Source organism: Capsicum annuum, chromosome 11 (genome assembly GCF_002878395.1).
Source record: "Capsicum annuum cultivar UCD-10X-F1 chromosome 11, UCD10Xv1.1, whole genome shotgun sequence".
Classification (NCBI taxonomy): domain Eukaryota; kingdom Viridiplantae; phylum Streptophyta; class Magnoliopsida; order Solanales; family Solanaceae; genus Capsicum; species Capsicum annuum.
Genome location: NC_061121.1, coordinates 118,090,019 through 118,108,293, shown reverse-complemented (window position 1 = coordinate 118,108,293; position 18,275 = coordinate 118,090,019). Strand labels below are relative to the sequence as shown.

Genomic DNA, 18,275 nt, shown 5'->3' with positions numbered 1-18,275 from the left:
CATTCTCCTCCACCGTCTTTGCTCTTTACTCTTCAACCTACTAAATACTCCACCGCTTCATTCAACATATCTACCTATTTCTGCTTCTGCACCTTGCATTTTTTTTAGAGGTTTACGCGTTGTAGTGTCTATTTCTGCTTCTCCACTTTGCAATTTTTTTAGAGATTTCCGCGTTGTAGGTTTTTAGACGTAAATATCTTCAATTTTCTATATTTGGCTGTAATTTTCTTTTTTTTTTTTTTGCCACAATTCTTCACTGAATTTAGGTTAGGAAGAAAAATTTTAGTCTAAAGTAGAAATTAATATTAATTTTTTGGTATTATAAACAAAGTAGATTGGACTAAAGTTGAAACAAATACGTCACTGAAATTCATCATCTTTCTCTTTGTGAATTATAGTAGATATTTGGATGCAAGTTTTGGTTTGGCTCAAATTTGTTCATTTTAGGTGCTTCCGGGTTTTTCTTGAAAAGTGTTTTTGGGGTTTATAAGATTTGAAATATGATTGTGGAGTCAAAGGTGGTGAATTGATACTTTTTGTATTTTTTGGGTGCTTTTAAGTTTGACTTTATTAGAGATGATGAATTTGTTAATATATTGATACCTATGTTGTTTCTCCTTTGGGTTGTGCAACACTTGTTGATGTGGTTTTGCTTGGAAAAGAAGCTAATTTTGATAAGTTCTGCCACTATTCATCGTTGCTCTACTTGCTAGAGGTGGTTTCCCGGCTTGAAACCATGAACTGCTGCATACATGGCAGAAACTTTGACCGTTACCTCGGGACTCCTTCATACTCAATTGTTTTTTTAATTTAATTTTACCTGCCCTTGTTTTGCCAGTTTGGATTTGTTAACAGTTCATCGCCGGAAAATTGCAGTTACCTACCAGGCTTCACTCTGTTATGCAACTTTAACCGTTTTCCTTTGCTGTGTGAAAGACGAACCAAACGATCTTCGTTTTAAGTTTGGGTTTAAACTGCTAAGGTGTTACATGGGAATACATTGAAAATGATAATCTGTGGGTTTAGGTTAAAACTGCTAAGGTGTTGTTACATGAGAATAGATTGAAAATGATAATCTGTGAATGCTACTGCAGGACTATATATCTCCAATATATTATTACTCCTATAACTTGGAAGATCTTCCTAACAATAAAATATTACTCTCTTCGCATTTTCTTTTAGCACCCTTGCTTCCGCTTTTATGAGGGCTGCCTGACCATTTTCTGGCATGTATGGTTCCATATAGAATCTTGCTCGAAATGCAGCTCAATGTGCATAATAAGATGGAGGAACTGCAAGGAACCAAATTTTTTTTATCTGATTTGGAGAACTTTGAAACATACAATGACATTGTCTTATACTTGTCTTCTTGGTATACTATTTGAATAGTTTTGGTTCTTGTATTCAATGCAGCAATTACTCACCCTCACTGTAGTATATATAGTTTATATAAGTGGGAGTATATGTATGAACTCTGTCATCTTATGGTTGTGCTACCAAAAGATATTGAAGCCTGTCGAGTGTACTCTTAACCCAGACAGGGTTTTATATGATGGCCATTCAACATACAATATAGTCTATGATGAAATTATTCAAAAAGCCTTTATGTAAACAAATTTCTTTCACTACTTATGTTGAGGTAATTTCTTTTTAACATAGTGCTTAAAATATATTTTTTTAATGTATATATGAACTCTTGGTGTTAACTTTTCTCCTGTTTGTTGTGCTAACCTATCTTTTCTTGATGTTGGGGAGGAGGAGGGCCATATTAATGTTACTTACTGGGTTCTTCGACCTCCTTAGGAAGCATATGCCAAAAAGGATTACCACTTTAAAGAGCGAAACTATATGGGGCTTTCTGATTGTTCATCTGTAGACAGCTGTAATATTTCCACCTCATCAGAGGATAATAATGGTGTTGGATTAAATCTCAAGGCTACAGAGGTCAGACCTGAGCTCCCAAGATCCCAGTCTCCCGAAAGGGTCATAGAGCCTTGTCTTTTTGGCTCTACAAAGATTGATGAGAAGCTGTTCTTTCCCTTGCACCCTGCCAAAGATACTACTTTCTCGGTATCGCAGAAAACAGTTCTTACTGGTAACAAACGAGGATTTTCAGACTATGGATGGATTCTCAGAGGTGAACAATCATATCAATACTAGAGATGCTGATTTTCTACTAAAAGTTGTAACTGAAGTTACTAAATCTATCCTACAGGGAAAATTTCTATCGAACTCAGGTGTGAAAGCAGGTGATATAAAAGAGACTTCACGTGTGCAACCACCTAAACTGAAAGACGCAAATACTCAAGATACAGTTTTAGAGAAGCCTTCGGCTGTGAATGAGGCTTTAAACCGTGTGGGCAGTCGTGCTCCTGCTACCAAGTGAGTAGCTCCTGCTTGGAGGAAGAAGTGACATATTTGGACTTCATTATAAAAAAGTCTAATCCTTAATGATTGTTTAATTTCAGGGCTCAGGTTATGGGTTGGCCACCCATTCGATCTTTTAGAGCGAACACAATAACCTCTGCCTTAAAGAACAATGAAGAGGTAGATGGAAAGGCTGGATCACCAGCTCTTTTCATTAAGGTCAGCATGAATGGTGCTCCATATTTGAGGAAAGTCAACCTCAGAAACTATTCTGCATACCAGGAGTTCTCTTCTGCTGATTTTGGTTAGTGCTTTATTTATACGGCATCTTTTGGTACTCTTTTCTGTATTCAACTATGGAGTAAACCATTTTATGATTGCTAATATTTGGTTATCATCTAATAGAGTGTTACAATTATTGACGAAGAAGAGAAAGGAAAGAACTTGAAACCTGTACAGTTGCATCGTTGAAGCGCTTGTTTGTAAAAAATAGACCATATTTGCTTGGTAGCCATAGTCAACATAATCAATTTAGCAGCACATATGTCGAGGATCATTTTTTTCATGTCTGAGAAATATAACTACATGACAGAAACCTTTTAAAAAGCACTGGCATTTGGTAAGCTAAATATTTTCTACACCCTTACTATCTGGAGCAAAATCAAATTGTCTTATATGGACGCATCCTGTTTATACCTACAGTGTTATTGTTATCCTCTAATAGTGCTTTTCACTATTTGAGAGTTGATTGTGTCGTTGCTCATGGTGGAAATAGAGTTGACTGATGAAATAAAAACTCAAAGTAGATCCATCTTAATATTCACTAATCCCTAACTATATTATTTTGGTAGTTGATTCTACTTTTAACTTCCTTTGTGCTCTTGGTATCACCATTATTCCCCCTCTCATTCAAGTTATAGTTTATTTTTAACATTGTCATTACCTTTTGCGAAGCTTCCTCATGAAACAGGAGAAATGGCAATCTGTCCCTTTTTCTTTTTATTATGGTGATATGACTTGTGCAACAACAACAACATATCCCGTGTAACCCCCACTGAATTTTCGGAAAGATGGTGTATATGCAGCCTTACCCCTTACCACTTGTGTGGAAGTAACTATATTACAGGAGCAGCTAAGTTACAACTCAGTAGTGGTAAGAACTATATGCTGCTTTTATGACTTTGAATTCCATGGTAGCAGTTTATTTAGTTTTTCATTAAAGATATAATCTTTAACACTGATCGAATAGAAATTTGACAAAAAATTTCATAGATTGGCCATATGTGTTACTGTTATTCTCGACACCCAGGATGTCCATGCTACTTTTGAGAGATCCAACATGCAATCGTCAACTTTTTTCAAGAGTCCGAGCATATACTCAAGACTCGAAATCACAAAATATCCATATTTTCTGATGCCTTAACACATTTTTTTCCCTTAAAATATAGACTGCTGTTTTGCTACCTTATATATACCATTTGCTAAAGCATTTGCAGTTGTGCTGAAATAACTGTTTGCAGGTTTGACCTCTCTCCTCGGTTCCTGAGAGAATTACGACGGCTTTCACTCGTGAAGGTTAAACTTAATTAACAAATCGCTATGAATGTGAAAGTTAATAGAATCCATGAAGGAGGACTCAGTTTAGGCAGAAAGAACGAAGAAGGCATCTTAATGGTGTTGGTGTTCTTATACCAAAAAAAGGAAGAACTTACCGCAGCCATCACTTTAAAGCATATTGTTACCTCAGCTAATTAAAAGTTGTAACAATATTCTATTTCTACTGCCACATGTTATTTCCAAAATCTTCTTTGCAAGCATTAACCAATGTGACCAACTTCATCCAACTTTCTGCATATACCAGAATTATCTATTGATGTGTTGCATATGTTTGTTTTCCCTTTTTTGGTTTTGGTTTTATAAAACACGGATACACAATCATTGTAGAGATACCGACAAATAAACATGGATACACAATCATTGTAGAAATACCGACAAACGTTGCAACAACACATGAAACAAGCAAACATCTATGTTGCGCCTCCCATCTAGTAATATATATATATGTGTCATAAAGCAGACACCTTATGATTGTCCTGCCAGCTTGCCTAAGGGGTATTTTTGTCATTTCAAGTAAATTTGCTACGTGTTCAATCATCATGCCTTCTGTTGCTGTACGTGTAGGTATGAGCATTGAGAACACAGTGTCAATCTCTCATCCATCTCTCTCGATTGTTCCACCTCTTCACACTCTCATCGTCTTTCTTACTCAATTCATTGTTGCGATTTGTCTCTACTTCTTCGATTAATTTCAGGTAATTGTTTGGATCATATTTCTGAGTTGATTTTACACAGTATATTTTTGTTTTTGATTGACAGTATCGATTTACTCCATACTTTTGGTGCAATTCTTATCTTGGTGGTAACTCAGCCACAATCGAGAAAGCTAATTCAATTGAAGTGAACAACTCTTCAAAATCTGTAAGTTATTCATTTCTTGGTTCAAATCCTACATGGGGTTCTTGAATTTTGAGGGGTGTTTGGGTTGAATTTAAAGTAATTCGATGTCAAGTTTGTTGCTTTGTGTGGGTTTTTTCATAGTCTCTAAATTTTTTTGATTTTCTATGTGCGGTTTAGGAAAAACTGAGTGTCGGTTTTTTCTTTGGGTCCTATTTGGAAATTTGTGGTGGTAGTTCTCTGTGATTTGAAAACTTTTTGTTTGGGTCAACTTTTGCTCTCTAGGTGTTTGTGGAAATTCTCTAACGAAGCAGTCTCAATTTTGTTGTCATATATCAGTTGAGAATAATTCGTATTTTGGTTATGCATTTTGCCTTTCTTCGAATTATACTTGCTTGTTTTTCTGTATGGATATATTTTCATTGCTTTGGAGCACCTATATTACTTTTGAAGTGTTAAAAGATTTGAACTTTTCTTGTGCTAATGTTTTGGTTTGTCTGGGTATGAATACTTGAGTCATAGTGATACTCATCAACTATTATTTGAAATTGGAGTAACACAATAACCTACCCCGTATGGTTTCAACAAATGGAGTCCGGGGAGGGTAGCGTGTCGCAAACGCTAGGCCTATTAGCTAAATAGGCCGTTTTAAATAGAAACTGAAATATTTTGGACTGGGATTAACTAAATGTCCCTGCACTTGGAGGAAGATCAGACTTTGAGAATGCTCAGACATCTCCCTAAGGCTGTTTCGATTTTATCTATATGGTCCTATCCATTTCCCGTTGAAAGTAACTGTTAGGTGCTGTAATTTTTTGGGGCTTATTTACATGCTCAAAAATTTCTCTCTTTTGTAGATGTTCTTTTTTGTATAAAGCAAGTATACATATGGTTATCATACAAGGAGTGATATGTGGTCCAGTGATTGTTATTTGGTGATATTTTGGAGTTTTAAAAGTTGAAAATAATGTTTGAAGGGATTATTGAAGTAACAGAGATAGAGTTGAGATGCTTGTAATGTAACACAAGTCATTATCCTATTTTTGATGGAAAGCACTACTTAAATTGCATGAGTACGAGTAAATGGCAATGGAGATCCATTTTAGAATTAAAATTTTTTTGTTATATTTCTTGATTTTTATATGTAGATCGGTCTGAGTCTTTGATTTTTTCATATTTGGTTTGTCAAAATTTTTGTAACTTAAATTTCACTCTTATAATTGCATTAAAATGTGGTGAGTTTTCATCCGTTGCATCCCTTTCTTTTCTTGAAGTTCCGGTAACATACATCTACCTTTTGGATAATAAAAATTTGTGCATTTGTTTGGGAAAAAATTCGCCTCATAGAGTTAATTTGTGATTCACCAGTACTGAAATTTTTCGTAGATGAAATATTCCAGAGCATTTTTGAACATGTCTGGGCCATCTTAAGAAAAACATTTCTTCAGATTTTAGTAACATAATTTGGTTGTATTCAGATCGTATGGGTTTTACAACAATTACATGATTGTGGAGGATGGATTACTTTGTTTTGTAATTGAGTTGCTGTAAGCTAATTCGGATAAAATGGATTTCGACTGGCTCAGTTTATGCTGGATGATTGTTGGTAGAGGATTTAGGGAGGACGATCTTCCAGTTGAAAAACAGTTTGATTTGATTTGATGTTCTTCTTCTCCCTATTGTTGGAGTCACTTCTTTTCCTTTTTGAAATGTAACCCCAGGTTTTTCCTGAAACCATGATCTCCTTACAAGTTGGTCCTCCCAACACAGAAATAGGTGTCTCGCTCGCTAGCCCTTCCACAACCTTAGGAATGCTGTCCACATGGAAGAGGGGGAGGGGGAGGGGGAGGGGGAGGGGAGGCGAGAAATGTGAAGTCTAAAATTCAATGATCTAATATCAAATGAAGGTGCGTGCCAACAAGTTAACATTCAAATTGTGCTCTTAATATGGACGGATGATTGTATATGTGTTTTTGTGAATCAAATTATCTTCATTTATCTACAGAAATCTCTGTCGTAGATTTCCTGAAAAATTTAAATAACTTTAGTTTATCATTCCGCATGTTAAACGACCTGTTTTAGAACCCTTAGACGTAGTTCTTAACCAATCTATTCTGTTTGGCATGTAAAATGTTCAGTCATACAAACTGTGATGAATTGTTTGATTAGTTCCAGCAGAGGAATTACAGTCAAATTATTGTTTATATTGGAGCATCATTATCTTTTATTAATCCTATTGTAATCGCTTGCAACCGAATACGCACCAGTTGGAATAGTACTAAGCCATCTTGGATAAATGACATTTCAACTTCTGACATTAGAGGGTAAATTTTGAATCCCTTTCTTTACTGCTCAGTCTCTATTTTTACTTGTCGTGCTATATATTGATGTGGCATATCAAGAACTGTACTATTACATACCTAAAATACGTCTCTCAATCAACCTTACAAATTTGTGAATAATCAAATGTCTTAGTGTTTGCAGATATAAAGGGGCATGATGTGTTAGCATTGTTCAATGCGAACTGGCATACTCCTGATTTGAAGCTTTGTCCATCATGCAGGAACGGGCCAAGGCCTAAGAGTATGTCGCTGCTTTGGAAATAGAAGAGAGCATAAAATATTTCCATTCACCAAATGAAAATAACAGGCCCAAGTGATGATATAAGAATATGCATTCTGAAAAGTTAGGTCTCAAATTGATTACACCAACTATATAGTATAAACTAAACCTTTGCTCCATGACTTATTTTCTGCTGGAGTTGAGAGAAATTTAAAAAACAACGGATGAATTAGCAATTAGCACATTTGTTAGGATTGTATTTTTTAACTCATTTAACTGTGTTGAATGGAATTCAGTCATATGTTTGCCCTTTTTATTTCACATTTCATTCTCTGAGGGATTACTGCCATTACTTTAATAAACTGGACATCGCAAGCTTTTATAAAATGATTAAAAATGATTTAAGTTTCGAAATAGCAAATATAATAAAGAATGCAACGTTGAAGAATAAAATAAAGAATGCAACGTTGTTCTTCGAAATAGCAAATATAATAAAGAATGCAACGTTGAAGAATATAATAAAGAATGCAACGTTGTTCTTCAAATGAAACAGCACGGGCATATACCATCTAGTTACTACAGTGGCAGGCAGCTGATGTTGTTTGTTTTTAGCTATCTGCTTGCTCCGTAATTTTATTATATCGTCCTCAAGTAGTTATTATATAACATTTATTTATTAAAAAGATAATAATATTTAGTAAAAAATAAAATAGATATTTATAAAGTAAAATAGACATTTATGGTATGGTTGTTTCAGCTGTTTCAATTGTAATTTTACTGTATCACCTATAATTAATTATTATGAGCATCTAAGTATTTAAAAATTGATAATATTTATTTTATAGAAGGTGAAATAAACATAAAATAATAAATTAATTTTTGATGTTTTAAATTAATTTGACATCTTATGTGAAGCCATTTAAAAAAAAATCACAAGTATTTTTTTATAGCAATTTTATTATATCACTTTTAATTAGTTATTATGAGTTATTCAAGACATTCTGATTTCGCTATTTCAATCGTGATATTTGGTTTACTCTCGAAATTATACCGATGTCGTTTAAATTGAAATAGTTAAAAATATTATAAATTACAATAATTTAAAACTTAAATTACTTTAAAAGTCTAAATTCACCATCAATACCATAAAAGTTTAAACAACAAGAGTATTATAAATTGCAATAGCAAATAATTTAAAATAGTAAATTACCACGATGAAAAATTACTATAGATTATAATATTTAGTGATGTCATATTAATTAGGATAAAGAGATACTGCTTAAAAATTACGTTGAAAGTCGTATTAATTTAAATTACAATAATTAAAAACTTAAATTATTTTGAAAGTCTAAATTCACTATTAATACCACGAAAGTTTAAACAAGAACAGTATTATAAATTACAATAGCAAATAGCTTAAAATAGTAAATTACAACGTCGAAAAAGTATTATACATTACAATAGTTATCGATGTCATATTAATTAGGATAAAGGGATATTACTTGAAAATTACATTGAAAGTCGTATAAATCATCATATAATTAACAGCTTAAAATATCTAAAATTATATATAACAAATCTAATTCACTTTCATAAATATTAATCAGTGTCATATAAATTTAAATAAAAAAATAACATATAATATCTAAAAAATAGCACATTAGGCCCGTTCTGGCATGGGCTCCAATATCTAGTATATATATAAGCGTGAGTGGCAGGCAACTGGAAGCAGGCAACTGACGGTTGTCATGCCTGCTTCCAGCTGCTTGCTTGCTCCGTAATTTTATAATATCACTCCTAATTAATTATTATATGTCATTTACACATTAAAAAAATTAATAATATGTAATTAAAAAAAAAGTAAAAAATAGACATTTATGACATATTTGTTTCAGCTGCTTCAATCATAATTTTACTAATTTGACATCTTATACGAGGCTCAATTAAATTTTTTTCACAAGTATTTTTTATAAAAATTTTGTTATATCACTTCTAATTAGTTATTATGAGTCATTTAAGACGTGTTTGCCCCACTACTTCAATTGTGATATTTAGTTGACTTTCAAAATTATATCAGTGTCGCTTAAATTGGAATAAAAAAAAGTATTATAAATCACAATAATTAAAAATTTAAATTATTTTTAAAATATAATTAACTATCAATGCTACAAAAGTTTGAACAAAGAGAATATAATAAATTACAGTAGCTAACAGTCTAAAATAGTAAATTATAATGTCAGAAAAGTATTATAAATTACAATAGCTAATGGCTTAAAAAACTCTAAAAATGTATTAAAAATATAATTGATTCTCCAAATTTTAGTTTAATTATTTTATTTAATTTGTTATATATTTAAAAATTGTGCAAAAAATATTATAAATTACAATAATTAATAATTTTTTCCATATAAATTGGGATAGAGGTATATTACTTGAAAATTACGTAGAAAGTTGTATAAATCATAATATAATTAAGAACTTAAAATATCTAAAACTATATAAAAAATTTCATTGACTTTCTCAAATATTTCATCAATGTCACATAAATTGAGGCAAAAATAGCAGCACATCGTGTCTGAAAAATTATGTAAAAGTACTATAAATTAATACTCCTAAATAATAACATAAAATATTTAAAAATATATAAAAACTTAATTGACTTTTCAAATTTATCTATACCACATAATTGGGACAAAAAAGTAACATATTTGGGATACGGGCTCTGATATCTAGTATACTTACGAAGTAAGACTTTATACTTATGAAGTAATGATGAGCTATTGCAACCCTTGAAACTTTGAAGAAGACCCCAAGAAGCAAATTTTAAATTTTTCGTAAGTAGACAATATCCCAACATACATTAATTTTTCAAAATGTAGAAGATTTGGTTAGGTTTCAAAATATTTAACAAGAAGAGAATAAAAATAGTACAAGAGAAAATGAAGAAAAGTAAATATAGAAAAATGTGGCCCATTTTAGTTGTTATAAATATATAAATGAGGCACCACAATGGTATTCATATAAAAGGAATGCTCCAATTATCTAAAAGGCATTTCATTTCCAATTATTACAAGACATTATATCATAAGGTAAAAAGTTATTTTGTTTTCTTGCAAAAAATTCTCTTCAAACGTAATAGTAGATAGGATTTTTTTCACCAATAATACATATAAAACATATTTTTAGGGGATTAACATGTTACAAAATGATTTAAGATATGAACAACAATTGAATATCAACCTTTAACTAGTACTCTCTATCAATCAGAGTTCTAGAAAAAATCCTGCCATCAAACTTTACCATAAAGCCCTAAATCTGATTGCGATTGTCGAAACTATGGTTGTAATGTTGTTGGCCAGCCTTCTTTGGTGGAGGCTGGTCCAAGAGTTCCTTTGAGAATGGAGGAACCATCAAAGATTTCATATGCAGAATACTTTGAAACCTAATGTCACAACTCGAGTATCTCAAGTTCACCGAGGACTGGAGACCACCCCATTGCCTAGCCAAACAGAATATAACACACCTAGCATCGGATGAATTCTGAACATATAACAAGATAGAAAAGTAATTAACTCAAAGATATCTAAGAGTGTCAACATCAATACCCAATCCACAGTAATGTCCATAAAGCTTCTATTAATACGAAAACAACCTATGCTGGAATATGCCCCCTACTCTGATAATGACAATGACAATGATAATATTATGTGAAGTCTTCAATTCTAATTTATGGAAGGAAAATTGATGGAAAGATCGTGTCTTCTGGAAAATGAAATCTCACCACTTCAAAACAACAACCGACGAACTGAGCTGATCCGCTTAATACAGCGTAGAAAAAGTAGGATCGCCTTCGGACCCTGCATCACATGGGGATACAACGTTCGAAGATGGTTAGTGGGATGAGAACTAGCATGTAACTCAGGGAAGGGATAAAATAATATCGGTCAAAAGTTCAATTTCAACTCATTGTACATGTTTACATACATGCATACATATACATAATAGATGCTGGGAAGGGAAAGAGATTTAGCATCATAGTAAAACATTATCCTAATTATGTAGCTCAATCATCATAAACCGGTACGCATAGGCTATATGGGTTCAGCTCCCCCTGCTAAAAGGGCTCTAGTGCGTGTTAGCCGTATGAATTGAAGGTATCAAGAAAGACCAGGGATGTCTCGACTCCACATTAATCCAAGATACAAATATATATGTATCAATAGTGTGAACAGTGCACACGGTCATCAAGACTAACCCTCATATCGGTAAATATGAGTTTCCAGTACAAGCCATTCAAGACCCACACCTTCATGGCTTAGTTACATAACCCCATTTAAGCCTAATTAAAACAAATTTCACATAACCCGTTCATTAATCACAGAGTTATACATTCAGGTACACCACAGGTATCATCATATCGAACGCTTGCAAGATTATAATTATGCTATTACAATTCCATTAATTGAGGAAATGCCCCGATCCTCTTTGTTAATTAAATCAAGTTGGAGGAATGCCTCAACCTCCTTTAGTTTATCAAATTAAATTGGGGGAATGCCTCGACCCACTTTGTTCATTAAATCAAAACATAGGCAACAAGGCTTTCAAAATTCATGTTAATTATTTAACCATTTCTGTAATGCAATGGTATAAGCGAGTAAGTCAAACCAAGTGACAAATTCCATACTTCAAAGCCATTTATACAAGTGGGCTGAGGGAACACAATTATTCAAAACCAATTCCAAGTTCAAAACATCAATTTGGGGGAATAAATTGACCCTCATTCCAATTTCCACACCCATGCACCCCATTAGTTCAAAAAATCAATTTCAAAGCATGAATAACTCAAAAACCATGGGAAAATAATTCAAGGATCAACCATTCCAAAACTCCCAACCCATGTCAAAACCCATATTCAAATCTATACCGTTAAATCATTTTAAAACACATGCTTTTCATAAAATAAGATTTAAGAAAGAATAACATGCCTGAAAGTATTACAACTATTGAGAGAATTCACCCTTGAGATCCCTAATTGACAAACTTCTTAGAAACCCTAAATGTTCTTGACCTTGGGGATTTGAGAGAGGTTGAGAAGTTATTTTGATTTGTTTCAGAGTGATAATGATACACTAAAGGGGTTTTAATTCATGGTTCACGATTGGGGAAGAGGGGAAATGTCTAAAGTATACCTAATGAAAATACTGAAAAATTATCGTCAGTGACTACGGGTCACTATATGACTCAGAAGGACATATTACAACTTATCTCCATGAGTCGTAATCAAGACATTAGCTGGAGGAACCTTATCTGGTGACCCTACGATTCATACCATACGACTCGTCAGGTGACCTTATGACTTGTAGTGTTTAAGTCGTAGTCAATATAGAATATTTTGGGCATCACGCTGGTTTGGCTACGGATGGGACCATATGACTCATTTTGAGTCTTTACGACTTGTAACCCCTAGTCGTAGTCATAACAGAAACATCAGGATAACACTCTAATCTAGCTATGAGTGGGTCCTTAAGACCCTTAATGTCACCCTACGACTCGTAGGGAGAGTCGTAGTCTAGGCAATGAGTTTAAAATCTCAAAAATTTTTCAAGGACCAAAAACCCGAGGTGTTTCATTCTCCCACCTTAGGGTAATTTGTCCTTGAATTATAAGGCAAGGATTTCATTAACACGAGTTAACGGAAAGCACACCCACTCTTATATTTAAAAAAATAGAAAACAAAAATATGAATAAAATCATAATTTTCTTTAACAAAGTCAGAAAACAAAGATGTTAAGGAATACATATACCTCAAGCACGATTACCCCAAGCAGGAAAATAGAATGGATATTTGTAATTTATGTTCTATTCGGCTTTCCAAGTAGCTTCTTCACACTTTTGGTTCCTCCATAGAACCTTTACAGAAGCCACATCATTCATTCGCAACCAGTGAACTTGCTAATCCAGAATCTCAATTGGTACCTCCTTATAAGATAAGGAATCTGAGACACTAATACTCTCATAAGCAATAACCAAGAAAGGATAACCTACGCACTTCTTCAACATTGAGACATGAAAGACCGGATGAATGGAACCCAAGCTCGAAAGCAAATCCAACTCATAAGCCACACTGCCCACTCACCTCAAAATACAATATGGACCAATATAACGGGGATTGAGCTTTCCCTTCCTTCCAAACCGCATCACTCCCTTCATGGGAGATACTTTTAAGAACACTAAATCATCCAAATAAAACTCCAACTCCCTATGCCTCACACCCGCATAGGACTTTTGGAGACTTTGGGCGTTCTTAAGTCTATCCTAAATAATCTTCAGCTTTTCCATAGCTTGATGAACCAATTCAGGACCATACAACCTATTCTCACAAATCTTAAACCACCCAATAGGATACCTACACCACCTACCATACAAGGCCTTGAACGGAGCCATCTGGATGCTGGAATGATAGCTATTGTTAAATGCAAACTCTATGAGAGGCAAATGGCCGACCCAACTACCACAAAAATTAATCACACTAGAACTTAGCATATTCCAAAGTCTGTATAATCATTTTTTCTTGACAATCCATTTGAGGATGAAAAGTAGTGCTAAGGTTAAGGTTCACTTTAGTCCCCAATCCTCTCTAGAACAAAAACAAAAGTGAGATGAGAACTAAGTACTTCGATCAGATATGATGGAAATTGGAGCACCATGCAACTTCATGATTTCTTGAATGAAAAACTTAGCATAATCCTCTGCCGAATAATTAGTCTTCACTAGTAAAAAGTGAGCAGACTTAGTTATTCTATCCACGATGACCCAAATAAAATCAAATTGATGGCTAGGCTGCAGAAGATTGGTAATGAAATCCATATTAATCACTTCCCATTTCCACAAGGGTAACTCAATCTCTTGAGACAAACCACCAGGCCTTAAGTGCTCTACCTTCACTTGCTGACAAACCATACACTTGGATAATAAATTGGCTACATCCCTCTTCATGTTATTTCACTAATAGTTCTCTTTCAAGTTATGATAATCTTTGTAAAACGAAGATGAATAGCGTATCTTGACTCATGAGCCTCAGCCAAAATTCTTCCACACAGCCTATCAACACTAGGAATACACAGTATGCCTTGGTACGTTAAGATACCATCACCACCAATATCAAAATCCATTACCTTCTGGTGACCCACATCATCCTTGATCTATCAAAATAGGGTCCTAAATATGTTTCTCTTTCACCTCAGCACCATGAGCTGACTTCACCACCTCTTGCACAATCACACCACCAACCTCAGAGTCCAAGAGACAAATTCTAAGATTATCTAAATAGTGAATATCCTTCACCAGACCTCACTTCTCCTCATCAACATGAGACAAGATTTCCATGGACAACCTGCTAAAAGTATTAACAACCACGTTAGCTTTACATAGATGGTAATAAAGACTCATGTCATAGTCCTTGAATAACTCAAGTGACCTTCTTTGCTTGAGATTCACTTCTTTTGGGTGAACACATACTACAAAATCTTATGGTCTAAGAAGATGTCAACATAAACCCCTTATAAATAATGACGCCAGATCTTCAAAGCAAAGACCAAGACCAACAACTCCAAAATATTAGTTGGATAATTCTTTGCATGCATTTTCAACTACGTATAAACATATGCAACTACCTTGCTATACTGCATCAACACATAACCCAGTCCAGCATAAGGCATGTCATAATTAACAACAAAGCCATCGGTACTCTTGGGTAGGGTCAAAATTAGAGCCAAAGTTAACTTATCCTTTGTTTTCTCAAAGCTACCCTCGCAAGCAACAGACTACAGGAACTTCACCTTTTTTGAGTTAACTTAGTCAATGGGGCAACAATAGAAGAAAAGATCTCCACAAACCTCCTATAATACTCAGATAAACACAAGAAGCTTTGAATATCAATTTAAGTCGTGGGTCTAGGTCACTTCTTAACCACCACAAATTTCTGTAAATCCACAATGATCCCCTCACTAGAAGCAACATAACCCATAAAAGTAACAACAATCAACCATAACTTATACTTGGAAAATTTAGCATACAATCGCTGATCTCTCAAGGTTTTCAACACAATGCAGAGGTGGTTGGCATAATTTTCCTTACTCTTGGAATACACCAAAATATCATAATAAATATAATTACGAACAAATGTAGGGTTTATACTCAATGTTGCTAATTGCATGATTTTGATATTTTAATTGATTTGGGTATTGAATTACATGTCTACTTTCAAAAAATTAATGTGTATAATAATATTTCCCAAATTTTAAGTTGAATTATGAATATTTGTTTTATCAAGCATAAACCTTATAGTGTTTAACATGAAATTGAAGCATGGGTCATTAAGCCCTAGTTTGTATGTTGATATTTCAAGAAGGCAAAATGAACTTCTGGACCCCTGTACTATGTTAGTTTTGTAAGTTGAATGCTTCTACTTACATGTTTGTCATCTGAACCCCTGAACCTATTAAAAAGCAACTTTTTAAACCCTTTGTCAGTTTACTCAGCTGAGTGTGTTGTACATAATTTCCACACATGAAATGATGTGTGTAGAGTATAAATAGTAAAATTTGACCTAAAATTTAGGTCTTGTTACGCCTTCTTCTTTGCCTCTCCTCTCTCTTTCTTATCTGAAACTGAAAGATTAGCACAATTTTAGGGTAATTTAGGCCGATAGTTGTTGAAGCTTGTTGCAATCCTTGTAAGTATTTAACATTTTGGTGTAGTTGTATTATGTGGTTATTTATTCTGAAGCTTGTAGTCGATTAAATGGTGGTCCGTTCTACTGATTTTAGGGTTTTCCAGATTACAAACATTTTTCTATAATTTTTTGTGTGATTTTATTCTTTTTCGCATGTAGTGTTGTTGTAGTTAGTATTTGTAGTCATGATGTGGCTCCAATGGCATATATATGGTTTTGATTAGAATTTTAGGTTTTCGAGTTTTTCATAAACTAAAAAATTGAGATAAAAAATTTGGGTCTTTTGGTTTGTTCGTAGTCTAATGCTCGTATAAAAGCTATATATTGCAGTTTTTATGCCTTCGATGAAATTTTTTGTTATTTCGATAAAATTTTAGGGTTTTTTTGGTTAATTCAGAATTGGGTCCAAAAATTTTGGGGCTTTTGATTTTTTTGTTATTTAATGCTCCTATTAAACGTGTATATAACCGTTTTGTTCCTTCAATGGAATGTTCTATTATTTCAATTACACTTTGGGGTTTGTTGTGTAAAATTAGAATTGATGTTTTTATTCCTTAGTTTTTTGTTTAAAAATTAAGGCTTTGCGGATAATTGCCTAATGTATATGTTATGTTGTCCTTATGTAGGTTTTGTAAATAAATATATATAATTATAACAATTCAATTCACGTATGGGGGTGTCTTTTGTCAGACCCTGATTTAAGGTATGCAAATGGAATTCGTATTCCGGATAAAATAAGAGTAGATATTGATGAGCTTTATGTTATATTGTTTCATAACTTAGCAACAGATTTAGATGTGGAAAAAATTGAAACCTTTTGGTGTATAGTAAATAAAAAAGGCTATTATTACAAGTTAGAAAATGATGTTGATGTTTTAAGCCTTATCAGTAGTTTAAAATATGGAGATTTGATTGATGTATATGTGGTTCACCAAATTAGTGAACCTATACTTGTTAATGATGATGTGGAAGCCACTCCACCATCATTACAACTTAGTAATAGTGATGTGGCAGCCCCTGTTGAACCTGATAAGGCTGATGTGTCTTCATCTCATCCATTGGATATAAATAAAGATGAATATATAAATGAAAATCAGCCTTCTAGGGCAGAAAAAGGAAAAGCTAAGATTTTTTGTGAAGGCTTAGGTGAAGATCAATTTAATGATTTCTCCACATACCATCTCCAAACATTTGATTTTGAATTAAATTTTGATTTAGCTGATTTTGATGGTGATTCACTTTATGATGTTGATGAAAACATTAAAGAGTTGAGTGATTTTGATGAAGAGTTATTTCAAGTTAGAAAGGCTAACATTGAAAAACAAGCAAAAGAAAAGGATGATAGGGTGAATATAGATGAGATACCATCTGGACCAGTAGATATAGATGCTGGTTTTGAGGATATTTGTAAGAACAAGGGGGTTAGATATGAAGGTAAACTGGTTGGGGATGACCCTTATTTTGATAGTTTAAATTCAGGTAGTGACATTAGTGATGAAGAGGAAGGAGATCCTGTTAATGATGATAAAGTGGTAGATCCACTATGTAGAACTTCTTCTAGCAAGATATACTTTGATAAAACTGCAAAGAAGGTATGTCTTCAGTTGAATATGGTTTTTTTGAATGCTATTGAGTTTAGAGAGGCACTGCAGAGTTACTCTATTAAAAAAGGTGTGAACCTTAAGTTGAAACCTAATGAGAAGGAAAGGGTAAGGGCTAAGTGTAAGCACAAGGGTTGTCCTTGGGTTATTCTTGGAAGTATTGATAACATAGGATTTTTTATAGTGAAAACTTACTTCCCTGTACACAAGTGTTCTAAAAGGACAAGAAATAAGATGTGCAACCCTTTGTGGATTAGTAAGCATTACAAAGATAGGATTATAAGTGATCCATTAATAAAATTGCATCAGATTCAATCACTTTTAAGAAAGGACAATGGGCTGTATGTTAGTAAAACAACCTGTAGAAAGGCAAAAATTAGAATTATGAATGAACAGTTTGGTGATTTTGTTGAAGAGTTTTCTAGGTTGTATGACTATGCTAAACAATTGAGGACAACCAATCCTGGTACCACTGTATCTATTAGGACATCCAAGAATGTAGTTCCAGGAAAAGAGGTGTTTATAGGCATTTATATTTGTCTTGGGGCCTTAAAAAG

General features: G+C 33.5%; 1 pseudogene; it reads left to right on the top strand.

Annotated features, from left to right (window-relative positions):
• Positions 1 to 6: 6 nt before the first annotated feature.
• On the top strand, positions 7 to 7,699 carry LOC107852566 (annotated as a pseudogene).
• The last annotated feature ends 10,576 nt before the right edge of the window (positions 7,700 to 18,275 follow it).